Source organism: Saccostrea cucullata, unplaced genomic scaffold (genome assembly GCF_032062105.1).
Source record: "Saccostrea cucullata isolate Sc308-1 unplaced genomic scaffold, CSIRO_AGI_Scuc_v1 ctg308, whole genome shotgun sequence".
Lineage (NCBI taxonomy): Eukaryota > Metazoa > Mollusca > Bivalvia > Ostreida > Ostreidae > Saccostrea > Saccostrea cuccullata.
Window position 1 is genome coordinate 185759 of NW_026930989.1, and position 16786 is coordinate 202544.

The 16786-nt window shown below is 37.1% G+C and overlaps 2 long non-coding RNA genes across 4 annotated transcripts; both read left to right on the forward strand.

Moving 5' to 3' along the window:
- The first annotated feature begins 5668 nt into the window (after positions 1–5668).
- On the forward strand, positions 5669–8092 carry LOC134230914 (uncharacterized). Of its 2 annotated transcripts, XR_009984450.1 has the most exons (5): positions 5669–6175; positions 7300–7382; positions 7471–7562; positions 7675–7757; positions 8062–8092. It is a non-coding gene; the product is annotated as an uncharacterized LOC134230914 (long non-coding RNA). The 2 variants fall into 2 exon arrangements; XR_009984449.1 differs by lacking the exon at positions 8062–8092 and having other exon boundaries at positions 5671–6175; positions 7675–7927.
- A 53-nt stretch (positions 8093–8145) lies between these two features.
- Positions 8146–9924, forward strand: LOC134230913 (uncharacterized). Of its 2 annotated transcripts, none has more exons than XR_009984448.1 (3): positions 8146–8166; positions 8731–8823; positions 8923–9924. It is a non-coding gene; the product is annotated as an uncharacterized LOC134230913 (long non-coding RNA). The 2 variants fall into 2 exon arrangements; XR_009984447.1 differs by having other exon boundaries at positions 8150–8170.
- Positions 9925–16786: the final 6862 nt, after the last annotated feature.

The window sequence follows — 16786 nt, forward strand, 5'->3', positions numbered from 1 at the left end:
GAGCAGAAAGTGCGGTAAGATTCATACCTGACCTCTTTGTACCTTTTCCCAGTATTTTGGCTTTCCAATTGATGTTGGCTTTGTCAGGCTTTGACCTATTGATTTTGAATTGACAGGAAGCAGAAATGCTGAGACAGTTCAGAAGAAACATCACCAGAAGCCACAGCAACAGCAAAGGAAGTTTATATGGAAGTATTTTTGATTTTCTCCCTTCTTTCCCCTACCCCCTGGCCCCTGCTGACTCTAACATAACTAACCATCCCCTTCCCTTTCCCCCTCATTCGTCTTCCTGAATTCACTGTCATTGTTTTCTGATTTTTCAATGAATTGTGTTGTACTGATTTTATTCACTTGAATTTTTGTGATTTGTTGCATTGTTTTGAAGTCTTACTAACATTGTGCCAGTTTTATACTTTCAGGGACTCGGAAGAGGAACAACAATGGAGGAGCAAGATCGACCAACAGAGGAAGACGAGATGACGAGTCCATTTCCCATCTCTATAGAGCAGCCAACATGGCCCAAAGTGGTAAGTAACTTTTCGTGATTTGTTGCATTCTTTTGAAGTTTTACTAACATTGTGCCAGTTTTATACTTTCAGGGACTGGGAAGAGGAACAACGACGGAGGAGCAGGGTCGACCAACAGAGGAAGACGAGATGACGAGTCCATTTCCCATCTCTATAGAGCAGCCAACATGGCCCAAAGTGGTAAGTAACTTTTCGTGATTTGTTGCATTCTTTTGAAGTCTTACTAACATTGTGCCAGTTTTATACTTTCAGGGACTGGGAAGAGGAACAACGATGGAGGAGAAAGGTCGACCAACAGAAGACAAGATGACGAGTCCATTTCCCATCTCTATACAGCAGCCAACATGGCCCAAAGTGGTAAGTAACTTTTCGTGATTTGTTGCATTCTTTTGAAGTTTTACTAACATTGTGCCAGTTTTATACTTTCAGGGACTGGGAAGAGGAAAAACGATGGAGGAGCAGGGTCGACCAACAGAGGAAGACGAGATGACGAGTCCATTTCCCATCTCTATACAGCAGCCAACATGGCCCAAAGTGGTAAGTAACTTTTCGTGATTTGTTGCATTCTTTTGAAGTTTTACTAACATTGTGCCAGTTTTATACTTTCAGGGACTGGGAAGAGGAACAACGATGGAGGAGCAGGGTCGACCAACAGAGGAAGACGAGATGACGAGTCCATTTCCCATCTCTATACAGCAGCCAACATGGCCCAAAGTGGTAAGTAACTTTTCGTGATTTGTTGCATTCTTTTGAAGTCTTACTAACATTGTGCCAGTTTTATACTTTCAGGGACTGGGAAGAGGAACAACGACGGAGGAGAAAGGTCAACCAACAGAAGACGAGATGATGAGTCCATTTCCCATCTGTATACAGCAGCCAACATGGCCCAAAGTGGTAAGTAACTTTTCGTGATTTTTTGCATTCTTTTGAAGTCTTACTAACATTGTGCCAGTTTTATACTTTCAGGGACTGGGAAGAGGAACAACGATGGAGGAGCAGGGTCGACCAACAGAGGAAGACGAGATGACGAGTCCATTTCCCATCTCTATACAGCAGCCAACATGGCCCAAAGTGGTAAGTAACTTTTCGTGATTTGTTGCATTCTTTTGAAGTTTTACCAACATTGTGCCAGTTTTATACTTTCAGGGACTGGGAAGAGGAACAACGATGGAGGAGCAGGGTCGACCAACAGAGGAAGACGAGATGACGAGTCCATTTCCCATCTCTATACAGCAGCCAACATGGCCCAAAGTGGTAAGTAACTTTTCGTGATTTGTTGCATTCTTTTGAAGTCTTACTAACATTGTGCCAGTTTTATACTTTCAGGGACTCGGAAGAGGAACAACGATGGAGGAGAAAGGTCGACCAACAGAAGACGAGATGACGAGTCCATTTCCCATCTCTATACAGCAGCCAACATGGCCCAAAGTGGTAAGTAACTTTTCGTGATTTGTTGCATTCTTTTGAAGTTTTACTAACATTGTGCCAGTTTTATACTTTCAGGGACTGGGAAGAGGAACAACGATGGAGGGGCAGGGTCAACCAACATAGGAAGATGAGATGACGAGTCCATTTCCCATCTCTATACAGCAGCCAACATGGCCCAAAGTGGTAAGTAACTTTTCCTGATTTGTTGCATTCTTTTGAAGTTTTACTAACATTGTGCCAGTTTTATACTTTCAGGGACTGGGAAGAGGAACAACGATGGAGGAGCAGGGTCGACCAACAGAGGAAGACGAGATGACGAGTCTATTTCCCATCTCTATACAGCAGCCAACATGGCCCAAAGTGGTAAGTAACTTTTCGTGATTTGTTGCATTCTTTTGAAGTTTTACTAACATTGTGCCAGTTTTATACTTTCAGGGACTGGGAAGAGGAACAACGATGGAGGGGCAGGGTCAACCAACATAGGAAGATGAGATGACGAGTCCATTTCCCATCTCTATACAGCAGCCAACATGGCCCAAAGTGGTAAGTAACTTTTCCTGATTTGTTGCATTCTTTTGAAGTCTTACTAACATTGTGCCAGTTTTATACTTTCAGGGACTGGGAAGAGGAACAACGATGGAGGAGCAGGGTCGACCAACAGAGGAAGTCGAGATGACGAGTCCATTTCCCATCTCTATACAGCAGCCAACATGGCCCAAAGTGGTAAGTAACTTTTCGTGATTTGTTGCATTCTTTTGAAGTTTTACTAATATTGTGCCAGTTTTATACTTTCAGGGACTGGGAAGAGGAACAACGATGGAGGAGCAGGGTCGACCAACAGAGGAAGACGAGATGACGAGTCCATTTCCCATCTCTACACAGCAGCCAACATGGCCCAAAGTGGTAAGTAACTTTTCGTGATTTGTTGCATTCTTTTGACGTTTTACCAACATTGTGCCAGTTTTATACTTTCAGGGACTGGGAATAGGAACAACGATGGAGGAGCAGGGTCGACCAACAGAGGAAGACGAGATGACGAGTCCATTTCCCATCTCTACACAGCAGCCAACATGGCCCAAAGTGGTAAGTAACTTTTCGTGATTTGTTGCATTCTTTTGAAGTTTTACTAACATTGTGCCAGTTTTATACTTTCAGGGACTGGGAAGAGGAACAACGATGGAGGAGCAGGGTCGACCAACAGAGGAAGACGAGATGACGAGTCCATTTCCCATCTCTATACAGCAGCCAACATGGCCCAAAGTGGTAAGTAACTTTTCGTGATTTGTTGCATTCTTTTGAAGTTTTACTAACATTGTGCCAGTTTTATACTTTCAGGGACTGGGAAGAGGAACAACGATGGAGGAGCAGGGTCGACCAACAGAGGAAGACGAGATGACGAGTCCATTTCCCATCTCTATACAGCAGCCAACATGGCCCAAAGTGGTAAGTAACTTTTCCTGATTTGTTGCATTCTTTTGAAGTCTTACTAACATTGTGCCAGTTTTATACTTTCAGGGACTGGGAAGAGGAACAACGATGGAGGAGAAAGGTCGACCAACAGAAGACGAGATGACGAGTCCATTTCCCATCTCTATACAGCAGCCTACATGGCCCAAAGTGGTAAGTAACTTTTCGTGATTTGTTGCATTCTTTTGAAGTCTTACTAACATTGTGCCAGTTTTATACTTTCAGGGACTGGGAAGAGGAACAACGATGGAGGAGCAGGGTCGACCAACAGAGGAAGACGAGATGATGAGTCCATTTCCCATCTCTATACAGCAGCCAACATGGCCCAAAGTGGTAAGTAACTTTTCGTGATTTGTTGCATTCTTTTGAAGTCTTACTAACATTGTGCCAGTTTTATACTTTCAGGGACTGGGAAGAAGAACAACGATGGAGGAGCAGGGTCGACCAACAGAGGAAGACGAGATGATGAGTCCATTTCCCATCTCTATACAGCAGCCAACATGGCCCAAAGTGGTAAGTAACTTTTCGTGATTTGTTGCATTCTTTTGACGTTTTACCAACATTGTGCCAGTTTTATACTTTCAGGGACTGGGAAGAGGAACAACGATGGAGGAGCAGGGTCGACCAACAGAGGAAGACGAGATGACGAGTCCATTTCCCATCTCTACACAGCAGCCAACATGACCCAAAGTGGTAAGTAACTTTTCGTGATTTGTTGCATTCTTTTGAAGTTTTACTAACATTGTGCCAGTTTTATACTTTCAGGGACTCGGAAGAGGAACAACAATGGAGGAGAAAGGTCGACCAACAGAAGACGAGATGACGAGTCCATTTCCCATCTCCATACAGCAGCCAACATGGCCCAAAGTGGTAAGTAACTTTTCGTGATTTGTTGCATTCTTTTGAAGTTTTACTAACATTGTGCCAGTTTTATACTTTCAGGGACTGGGAAGAGGAACAACGATGGAGGAGCAGGGTCGACCAACAGCAAAAGACAGGATGACGAGTCCATTTCCCATCTCTATGCAGCAACCGATATGGCTCAAGGTTGTAAGTAACAAACTGATTATTTAAATGAAGTTTGTCATTTGTGAGTGATTCTCCTTTGATGTGTTTGTTTTCTCTTTTTAAGCAGAAGAAATTTGAGGCTGACCAGGATCCTGAAGTGAAGAGCAGTCCCTCTCCCTTTTAACAGCGTTCATGAGCAGAAAGTGCGGTAAGATTTATACTTGACCTCTGAGCACCTTTTCCCAATATTATGGCTTTCCAATTGATGTTGGATTTTTCAGGCTTTGACCTCTTGAGTTTGAATTGACAGGAAGCAGAGATTGCCACCTCTGAAGGTCAGTCTGGAAGTGTTTTCTGCTGCATTCAGAAAGTATGGGGTGTATAATAGTTGTAAGTAGCGTTACAAAGGTGTTTCTTAGTCTTAGGTTTAGTTTGTATAGTATTTCCCGTAGGTGCAGTTGTGTTGTAGTGAGTTAGTAAGTAGGCTTTAGTTGATAGTTAGACAGCTTAGAGGAGTGTAGGTTATTATTGTAATTACAGTATTTGTTAGTTAGTGCATGATTAGTGCTTGTGGTGGATAGATTTGCATGATTAACACCCTAACAAGCAGGGTTCTCCATGAGCTGTTTTACTGTGTTGGTCCCGACACAGAAAAATGTTCTCCGACACAGTAAAGATTCAAATTTTATCTGTGCGACACATTAAAAATTTTGCTGACACAGTAAGATCTGTGATAATAAAAAAAAATTGAAACATACAAATTCTCTCTATCTGAAACATAATTGATCAAACAATTCTACCGTCTTTCAATTCTATACGATATCTAGATCACTTAATTATGCTTTCACCTTGCATAATCAATTATTTCCTAGACCCTCAATGGACTTGACGCATGAAGAAACAAAGACAAAAAGTTGGATTTCAAACTTCCATGTAACGCTTATTTGGTACTAGTATTTGCAATTAAAGTACACTGTATTATTTTTAAAAATATATTTAAATGTCTTTTCTTTAGAGCCATGGCTCTAGAATTATGTTTGCAATGTAAATCAAACATAACACTGTACCAAAATCATTTACTTGATGTAAATAAATAGTTTTCAAGGAACTTTTAAAAGTATTTTACCATTCCGAAGTCTCTTTTTTTGTAATTCTTTAATTCGATCAATAAAATTGACAAAAAAATTATGACAAATTTGCTTTAAAAATTGTAAGTAGTTCAACTTTATAGACAAGAATTTCCTCTGCATTTCACAACATGTGGTAATATGTTCGACCATACTATTTTTGTAACGAATTGGTGATTTTTTTTTTTAATTGTGTGCATGTATTCTTAAGTAATTATAATGAATAGTGAGTCAGTTGCAAATTTGATCGTTAAAATACCGTGACATTTTAGTGCTTTGCGTAAACTCTGCAACACAGTAAAATTTTAAACAATGGAGAACCCTGAACAAGTAACAAGCTACTAAAACTACTAACGTCTGCTAAATGTTGTGTGACGCGTCTAGTGTGTTGGTGTTAGTGTCTGTGTGCTTGTCACCTCTCGCTTTCAGCCATCACCGCTGGCTAGCAGCAATGCGAAAAGGGGAAAGAAATTCTAATGACTTCCCCTGCCAGTACATAGCCTCTCCACAACAAGTCCTATGCGATGCCTCCACGTGGAAGCAGACGGATACTGGGTATCATTTTGTCCCAGGCTAAGTTCGCAAGGACGCACGGGAAGATGAGTCTCAAAAGCATTGGTAAACATCTCATATAGGATCTCTCCTGATCACAAACCCAATTTAGTAGTAGAATCAATTGATATAAGTGCTGGTTTTTAAAAGAAGTGAACCTTTGTTCATTTTATGTCTTTGTCATCTTTTTAGCTCACCTGAGCCAAAGGCTAAAGTGAGCTTTTCTGATCACATTTTGTCCGTCGTCTGTCCGTCCGTCCATCTGTAAACTTTTCACATTTTTGACTTCTTCTCAAGAACCACTGGGCCAATTTTGACCAAACTTGGTACCAAACTTGAGTGAAGGGGAATTTAAATTGTTAAAATGAAGGGCCAAGTCCCCTCACAAGGGGAGATAATCAAGAAAAGATAAAACTAGGGTGGGGTCATTAAAAAATCTTCTCAAGAACCACTGGGCCAGAAAAGCTGAAACTTCTGTGGAAGCATCCTGGGGTAGTGTAGATTCTAAATTGTTCAAATCATGACCCCCGGCGGTTGGGCGGGGCCACAATGGGGAATCAAATTTTTACATAGAAATATATAGGAAAAATGTTTGAAAATCTTCTGCTCAAGAACCACTGGGCCAGAAAAGCCAGAAAATTTCATTCTCGCATATAATATAATTCCTCAAGATTATATAGAGCAATGACCACAATTTTGAAAATTTTGTCTCGCTAATGAAGAGTCATTGACTATCTCGCGAAAATAAGGTGTTGCGAAATTTAAGTGATTTACAGTATATAGGAAACGTCTTCTCAATAATACCAAAGCCATATATAGTCATATTGATATGGAAGCATCCTTAGGTAGTGTAGATTCAAATTTGTCCAAATCTTGATTCCAGGGGGCAGGGAGGGGCATCAATGGGGATAAAATTTTAACAAAGGAATATATAGGAAAAAATTTTATGTTCAAGAACAGCTAAGCCATTGTTATTGATATGAAAATGTCTCCAGGTAGTTATTCAGGCCCCCCATCTCCTCTTTCTAAATTTTATACTTTTCAATACTAGACTAATTTGTCATTTACTAGCCAATATGCTTAGGTGAGCATATTGCCCATTGGCCACTAGTTTATTTTAGAAATCTTCTCACATGGTATGAAGTGCAAGTGATCCACTTTTGGTGTCTGTTAATTTTTATCTTTTTAAGAGGAATACTTTTAAGGCTGAACAGGATCCTGAAGTGAGGAGGACTCCTCTCTCATTGAATTGCATACAGCAGCAGAAAGCAGGGTAAGATTCAGATTTTACTTGTTGTATCTTTGCTTGCCTATTGATGTTGGCTGTAACAAGCTTTAACATCTGGACCTTCAATTGACAGATTTCAGTTCCCCTTTGATTCAGAAGAGGAACAACAATGGAGGACCAAGGTCATTAATATGAGAAGAGTCTATTGCTGTCTGTGTTTTGCAGGTATTATGTTTCAAAAGTGGTAAGCAACAAGCTGCTTTTTACTGAAGCTTCTCACTTGGTATGAAGTGAAGCTAGTGTTTCCCCTTTTATGTCTCTGTTTTATCTTTTTAAGCAGAAGAAAGTTAAGACTGACCAGGAATTCTAAGTGAGGAAGAGTCCCTTTCCCATTCTGCTGCAGCCATGAGGAGAATACTCGTAAGAATCAGACTTTACTTCTTTTTTACCTATGGAACTTCATCATGACCCACTTTAACAGGCAGAAGTCTTACAAGTATTTTTTATTTAATTATTTCTGACATATATTTGTCCTCCCTACTCTAAAGTAACTATGCTTTCCTCTCCTTGCCCCAATATTCCACCTTATCCCTAGCTATCATAACCTTATTGTCTTTATTTGCTTTTTGATTTTCAAGCTAATAATGTTGTAATGATTATGTTCATTTGAATTTCCGTGATTATTACATCGCTTTGTATTATTGCTTATCTTCTCTCCATCAAGTATTTTCAAGGAATTTGACAAGGAAAGAGGACCAGTGCTGACCAAGTGAAGAAAAAGAAGAGTCTATTGCCAAGCTTTGAACAGCAGCCAATATCTGATTAAGGAGTGGGTAAAAAGATTTATTTTTTGCAATTTACAAATTTTTCTTTATACACTTATCAGATCATAGGTCCAGGGGGATTTACTTCTGCGCTGCACAACAGCAAGACTGTGTTGCAATAACAATAGGGCATCCCGAGGATGTGTTGTTTCAAATTACGTTACATCATGATCCCTTTGGACTAGGATTAGTTATATCGTATAAAAAAAAATATGAATTAAGAATTTTTCTTTTGATGACAAAGTCAAGGTGAATTTTATATACTCAGGTGAACATTTTGGCACAAAAAGGTATTTAAATTCGTTATATCATGTTTTTTTCATTATCTTATGGATTTCCTTTGTTAACAAGTAGAAGAATGATGACAAAGTCAAGGTGATCTGGCACAAATCAGTTGGATTTCCTTTGTTAACAAGAATGTGGAAAGTAAGGACTTACTAGTGTCTAACCTAAACATTGATGGTTAGTCAGATCAGATGCATGTAAAGCTCTAGACCTTGCATTATGTGAATTAGAGGAGATTTTGACTCTCTCATTGCTTGGATTCTTAGTGTCTTTTTAATATGCAGACGGTTATGCTGGCATTGATCCTGTTTCCAAAAGCAGATCAACATGATTCCTCAAGACTCCAAAGAGATCAACTATGGGACCTGAAAATAAAGGTAAGACACATGTACAAGCTCTGCAAAGCTTAGCTATTTTTCATTTATTAAGATTTTATTAATATTTATGTTGAGTCCTTGTGATTTCTTTTTTTACAGGCAGACTGCCATCAATTTCATGTTTCTTTGATAGCAGACAAATATGCTTCAACAATAGTGCAGAGAGTAATTTAAGGTTTGGACTGCAAGTGATGGACACACTAAATAACTCAACTCAAAGAATTCAATGGATAGTGCTGAGTACATTATTATATATTTACAAAGTGATGGGCACACTAAATAGCTTAACTGACAGAATTCAATGGACCGTGCTGAGAACATTGTTATATATCTACAAAGTGATGGACACACTAAATAGCTTAACTGACAGAATTCAATGGACCGTGCTGAGTACATTGTTATCTACAAAGTGATGGACACACTAAATAGCTTAACTCACAGAATCCAATGAACAGAGTTGAGTATGTACTAATATCTACAAAGTGATGGACACAGTAAACAGCTTAATTCTCAGGATTCAGTGTACCATGCTGAGTACATAACTCATTAAAGATAATTCATATGACATCCACAGCAGATCACTCAAAGTTGTGTTACTACATTATTGTACAATTTTTCATATACTACGTTATTTTTTCTGAATGTTTTTTTTTTTGTATCTGTATATTATATTTTTTAATTTAAAAAAGTTAAAGATTGGATTTTTAAGCAAAAATATCAAGAGAGGTAAATCAGTGCTTGTCTGAATATCTAAGCTTAAGAGAAAGGGAGGTAATTTTTTTTATTGTGAATCCTTGTCCAGAGAATATGCTTTCTCCCCTTGGTCCAATGTGGCTAATACTTCTCTCACATAGTGCCACTGGTCAATGGATGTGTAGTGACCTTGAACAAAGTTTCTAGGCCAAGAGTCAAGGTTAAAACCCCTTTCAGCTACTTTACATTTTTATGTTCATTGCTGAAAGTGGGACCCTTTGAGATGGCCACCATCTCAATGATATCTAATTTTAGTTTGAAAATTGCTAGAAAAGATAAAGTGATCTCATTGTAACATTATTATTTTTTAGTGTTTTAGATTATAAATAAATATAACAATATGCAAAATCTAAATTCTTTTATATTTTCTCTCCTTTGATTTACATAGCAGGCCTTGCAGTTTTTAGCTCATATGAGATTTTCTGATCACCTGTTGTCCATTGTCCATCCGTCTGACTGTCCATTCATCTGTAAACTTTTCACATTTTCAGCTTATTCTTGAGAACCATTGGGCCAATTTTGACCAGACTTAGTACAAAACATCCTTGGGTTAAGTAGGAGTTTAAATTATAAAAATATAAAGTCCCCTTCTGAGGGGAAATTGTCAAGAATATACAAAAATAGGGTGGGGTCATAAAAAAATCTTCTCAAGAACCACTGGGCCAGAAAAGCTAAAACTTCTGTGGAAGTATCCTGGGGTAGTGTTACTAGTGTAGATTCTAAATTGCTTGGATCATGACCCCTGGGGATTGGGAAAGGTCAAGATAGGTATTAGGGGGAAATCTGTTTAATAACATAATGGCCAAAGTTACTCAGGTGAGTGATGTGGCCCATGGGCTTCTTGCTTATCTAATTTAGTTTTATCTTTGTATGCAACACTTTTTCCTCCTTTTAGTTGTTACTGAGGTTCTAAGTAATTTAAGTTTTTTATGAAATATTTTTCCTTGTCAAGTTTTATAAGCATGTTCTATTTCATACACAAGTGGTATATGAAGATTTTCTAGATGTTTCATATTTTTTCAGTTTTTCTTGAAAAGCATAACTGATGTACATGTAATTGTAAGTACTGTGTTTGTCCCTTGTGATACATGATTAATTTATGTCAGTTTGAATTTATCATATATATTAAAATACACTATTATACAGTCTGTTTGTCATGGAATTAAACTTGTTAAGTTTTTTTTCCACCTCTATAATTGAAGATTTGGGGGCATATTTTGATAAACTGTCTGTCTGTTTATGTGTCTCCAACTTTACTAATTTTTACTACCCATGGCCATTCCTTTTGAACTTTTTTTAACCTTTAAGTTAGACTTTGACCTACTTTGGTAAAAAAAAAATGATGTGAATGATTAGTGCTAGGGCTTTCATATTTCAAATGTGAATTCCTTGTAATGAAACTTCTCTTTTTACCCCAAACAAAGAAAGTTTTAGGGATATATAGGAATCATATTGTCTGTGAATGTAATTTTGTCTAGGCTCTAACTTTGATATATGGAAACATTGGAAGCTTATACTTTTTGTAGAGCTTGCTTGTAATGACCCGACAGTGAGTCCTGATCTGACACAAGGTCATTCCTGCAAGTTCAAGGTCACTGGCCTAAAAGTATGAAATTTTTGTCTGGGTCATAACTTTGTAGAAAGAATCACTGGAAGCTCAAACCTGGCACAGGGATTGCTTATGACCCAAAAATGTGTCATGATCTTATCCAGTCATTCCATTTAGTTCAAGGTTACTAGTAGAAAAAAGGTATGACATAACTTGACTTTGTAATGGAGAGTCAGTGGAAGCTCATACTCGGTACAGATATTGCTCATGATCAAAGACTATGCCTTGACCTTTATCCAAGGTCATTTTGGCGATTTCAAGGTCACTGGTCGAAAAAAGAAAAAAAATGTCTCGGCTAAAACTTTATTTGGAAAAGAATTGGTACAGGTATTGTTTTTGAAATAAGGAAAGTTCTTATATTAATCCAGTGTCAATGCAGCAAGTTCAAAGTTACAGGCAGAATAGTGTAAAATTATTTTTTTAAGACTTTAACTTAACAGTGTAGAAATACTAGGAGCTCGTACTTGATACAAAGATTGCTCATTGGAACCTGATACAGGTACTGTTTATGAACCTAAGGAGTGTCATGACTTTAATTTGAAGTCAAATAGCAAGTGAAAGGTTGGTGGTATAAGAATTAAAAATTATGACAAGCCTTTATTATCTGATGGAGAAATATCTGTACGTATGCACAATGATTCACTTAAAGTTTACTAATGATCAAAGTATATGTGAATTTTGACTAGGTCTCAGTCTTTTTGGCAAGAAATTGAAATGAAATGAAATGGCAAATTGAAAAAAAAAAATTCATTTTGGACCAATCCCGATCAAAATAAAACCATAATGAATAAAATAGCAATTTATTGCCTTCTTTATTGTCCCCTGCTTTAGCGAAAGCGAGGGGACATTAAATCTCATTCGTCTGTCCGTCCGTCACAAAAACTTTAACCTTGCCCATTATTTTTGATTTAGTGGAGCTATGACTTTTATATTTCACTTGTTTGTCTCTTGTGAGAAGACCTTTCTTTGGGTACCACCATATTTGACCTTTTGACCTAGACCTTGGAGTTTGACCCACTTTTACACAAAAAATCCAAACTTTTACTTTGGCCATGTCTTTTGAATTGTAGAAACTAGGAATTTCATATTTCACATATGCATTTTTTGTGTCAAGGCCTTTCATTGGACACCAACAACTTTGACCTTTTAACCTTGACCTTAGAGACCAATGAAAAAACATTTACCTTGACCATAACTTTTGAACGGAAAGGGCTAGGGCTATCCTACTTCACATATATAATCCTTGTGAAAAGACCTTTCATTGGATACCAAGAACTTTGACCCTTTGACCTTGATCTTGGAGATTGAGCTAATTTTCAAAAACTTTGACCATGGCCACAACTTTTGAACAGTAGATACTACATGTAGGACTTCATATTTTTGCACATATGTTTTTTGTCGCAAGACCTTTCATTGGATACCAACAACTTTGACCTTTTGACCTTGGAGATTTCCATACTTATGAAAAAACTTGAATGGTAGAAACTAGGACTTACATATTTCACATATGTATTTTTTGTGGCAAGGCCTTTCATTGGATACCAACCATTCTGACATTTTGACTTTGACCTTGGAGATTTCCGTACTTATGAAAAAAAAAGATTAACCTTGACCATAACATTTGAACGGTAAGGGCTAAGGCTTTCATACTTCACATATGTAATCCTTATGAGAAGACCTTTCATTGGATACCAAGAACTTTGACCCTTTGACCTTGACCTTGGAGATTGACTGTCTTTTCCAAAACTTTTACCTGGGCCATAACTATTGAACAGTTAAGGTTAGTGTTTTCATCCTTCACATATGTATTACTTGTGACCTTTTTAAAGAAATCAACAACTCAGACCCTTTCACCTTGGAGTTTGACCTAGCTTTCAAAAATGTATCCTTGGCCATAACTTTCTTTTGAACAGGGGGGGGGGGATTTTGTATTTCACAATCGTATTTCTTGTCTGAAAACCCTACTTTGGGTAATATCAAATATATTTCACTTGAATTAAGAAATGTTAAATCTTTGTTATGTTGCCATACGAGGTCATCTGTGTTTCACAAACACATCTTGTTCCTTATATTGAGAAGAGATAGGACTTTCATATTTGACATGTGCATTACCTGTGACAAGATATTTCCGAGCATGCTATGAATTCTTACCCCTTGACCTTGACCTTCACAATTGACCTTATTTTTAAAAAAAAATCAACTTCAGTGATAATTTCTAAATAAATGACATATGATAGGGTGTTCATATTAGACACAATGTGTCATAAAAAATGACATCTCATCCACAAAGACACCGAAAGCGGGGGACCACAATTCTTTGAATTTGCTTGTTTAAATACAGAATTGTATGAGGCATATATCGTACTTAAAACATTGCTTTTGATTTACCTGAGACAGTCCGATATTAGAACAAAAGACAAATGTGTTAACGACCACTGAAGCAATTCTTTCAAGAAAGCAGGCTTAAATGAAAAGTACTCAGTATTTAGGGATTTGTCTACACTGAAGAAGGTATTTGAAAGAATCTGAAAAGGAGAGAGGGGGAATTTTTTTTTCTTAATTAAAACATACACAGAGATTAAATCAGTGCAACGAATTATCATACAGACAATTTAGTGAACGATGAATTTGGAATGGAAAGGAAATTGTCGATATGAAGAATATCCACAGAAAATTAAGCAAACGCTAAAGGTATATTAGTCCATTTCATTTTTTATGTTAAGCGTCTACATATACATTTGTTTTGATGTTCCAATTACAGAAAACATCCAGGAGTTTTGAGGGAAACGTTAAAAAACTTCAAATTTCTTTCAAAATTTGTTGCGAATCTGTCAAATTAAGTTTTAATTATCATATACTAGGCCTAGTTATCTTGATAATGCATCTAGGCATTTTCTTTTTAATAAAAAAAAATGAAATAAATTTGTTTGAATGCTGCTCTTTACAGTGTCTAAACTTTGTCTATTGGGGCTTTGAAAGTTTATTTGCTTCTTTGGTGACCCCCAGTGTGCCCACTCTTTTTTCATAAACCAGAGAAAGGGGTTGAAACACTTCTCCAATATTAAAAAGTTCATTAGAAGTTTACCTGTTTTTGTTGGTTTTTGTTTTGTTTTTTATTTACATTATCTGGTCTTTCGCATGTTCTTCTTCCTGTTACAGTATATTTGGTGTAATTGAAAGTTTAATTAAAAAAAAAAAAAATCTGCAATTCTGTAAGATCAATGTTTCAAAATCGTCATTTCGTGTGAGAAATTTAAATTGCTGTTTGTTAAATTATCACACTTTTTATTTCTTTTGTTCAGTAGCAGTCCAATTTTGAAGGATATCAGTACTGAGACAGTCTGATATCATATTACGATTAATGTCAGACTGCTCACTAATATCGGACTGCCACAGGTAAATTTTTAGACTGCAAGAACAAAGGAATGACATCACAGCAATGTTTTAATTGTTAAATATCTCTTCTGTTCTTGTCTTTCGAATTTGAACGTTCTGTAAATTTTTTTTTAAACATTTGACATCGTCCCTAATTATAATATACACATTACCTACAAACCAAGTATTCAGTGTTGTGTTATTTTTTTTCAACGAAGTTCTGATAATTTCATCGGCGTCCCAGGTTAAGGTTAAGTTTTTTGGAGCAGTTTTCTTTTAATTACTTCTATGTCCTATACTGATTAGATATGCATGGAAGATGGTTTTAGTGTGTTTTATTGTACCAGACAAAGTTTCAGATGCTGCAATTTCAGCAAAGGAATTACCAGAACTGTTTTTGGGCAGGTTAACATTTTTGGTGCAGTTTTTGGTGTGGGTTTATTTCCATTACATAACTATAAGCCCTATGTTGACCAAACTTGCATGGATGATACATCTACAGGATGCATACTGTGGCTTGTGCTGAATTCTGACCTACATTATCCGGTTGTGTGAACAGGTTAAAGTTTTTGGTGCAGGTTTCATTACCAAGTAAAAAGCCCTATTTACCAAACTTGCATGGATTATAAAAAATACTACCGGGCTTATTCGGATGCTGAACATTTTGTTTGAACAGGTTAAAGTTTTTGGTAGTTTCATTTAAACTATAAGCCCTTTTGACCAAACTTGCATGGATGATGCATCTAGGGATGGACACTACCAGAATTGCTTCGGATGCTGGATCTGACCTATTTTTTTATATCCAAGTAACTATAAGCCCTATGTTGACCAAACTTGCATGGATGATACATCTAAGGATGCATACTATCAGGCTTGTTTCGGATGCTGAATCTGACCTACATTTTATATGAACAGGTTAAATTTTTGGTGAGGTTTCATTACCAAGTAACTATTCTATGTTGACCAAACTTGCATGGATGATACATCTAAGGATGCATACTACCAGGCTTGCTTCATGCTGAATCTAACCTACATTTTGATTGAGTGAACAGGTTAAAGTTTTTGGTGTAGGTTTCATTACCAAGTAATATCAGCCCATGTTGACCAAACTTGCATGGATGATACATGTACATATACCGGGCTTGCTTCGGATGCTGAAATGACCTACATTTTCCAGTTGAGTGAACATAAAGTTTTTCCTTGTAGGTTTCATTTCAAGTAACTATAAGCCCTATGTTGACCAAACTTGCATGGATGATACATCTAATGCATACTACCGGGCTTGCTTCGGATGCTGAATCTGACCTACGTTTTCCAGTTGAGCGAACAGGTTAATGTTTTTGGTGCAGGTTTCATTTGCAAGTAACTTTAAGCCCTATGTTGACCAAACTTGCATGAATGATACATCTAAGGATGCACACTACCAGGCTTGCTTTGGATGCTGAATCTGAATACAATGAAAAGTTAAAAGTTTTTGGTCCTAGGTTTCATTTCCAAGGAACTATGAGTTCTGAATGACCAGTCTTGCATAGAAGATACATCTAAGGATGCATACTTCCAGGCTTGCTTCGGATGCTGAATCTGACCTACTTTTTGTGGTTGAGTGAAAATGTTAGTTTTGATGCATGTTTCATTTCCAATAAACTATGAGCCCTATAATGAGCATAACTTGCATGGATTTACATTAAGGATGCACACTAATGGACTTGCTTCGGATAAATTGGACATACATTTTTCAGATAATAGACAAGGTAAAAGTTATGGTTGCAGGTCTATTACCAAAAACTATAAGGCTTATATAACATTGTATAAATGAAACTTGCACAAATGCTGCTTCAAGAGTGAAAACTTCATTTTTCTATGATTAGCTAATGCCAGAAAAACAAAAATTCACTTTCAGATGCTGGATTTTTTACATTTTCATAGAAGAAGTAGTTTAAATTTTTTATGTAGGTCTATTTCAAAGTATCAGATCAAAATTGCTTTTAAAAATATTTTCATTTTTTTTACTTTTTGTTGGTTAATTGTGTGACTTTGCCTTACTTAAAGACAACATTTGTTGAGGTGAGCTCTGTAATCTCTGATTACCTATGTTTTTTTTAACAGTCTGAAAATTTCATGTCCCAGTGGATATTGTGCCATTTAAGCGGCTATCCATGAAGAATCTTTTTTTTTTAAAATCTAGCATTTGGAGCGACGACAGAGTGAATAGGACGAACAAATTTA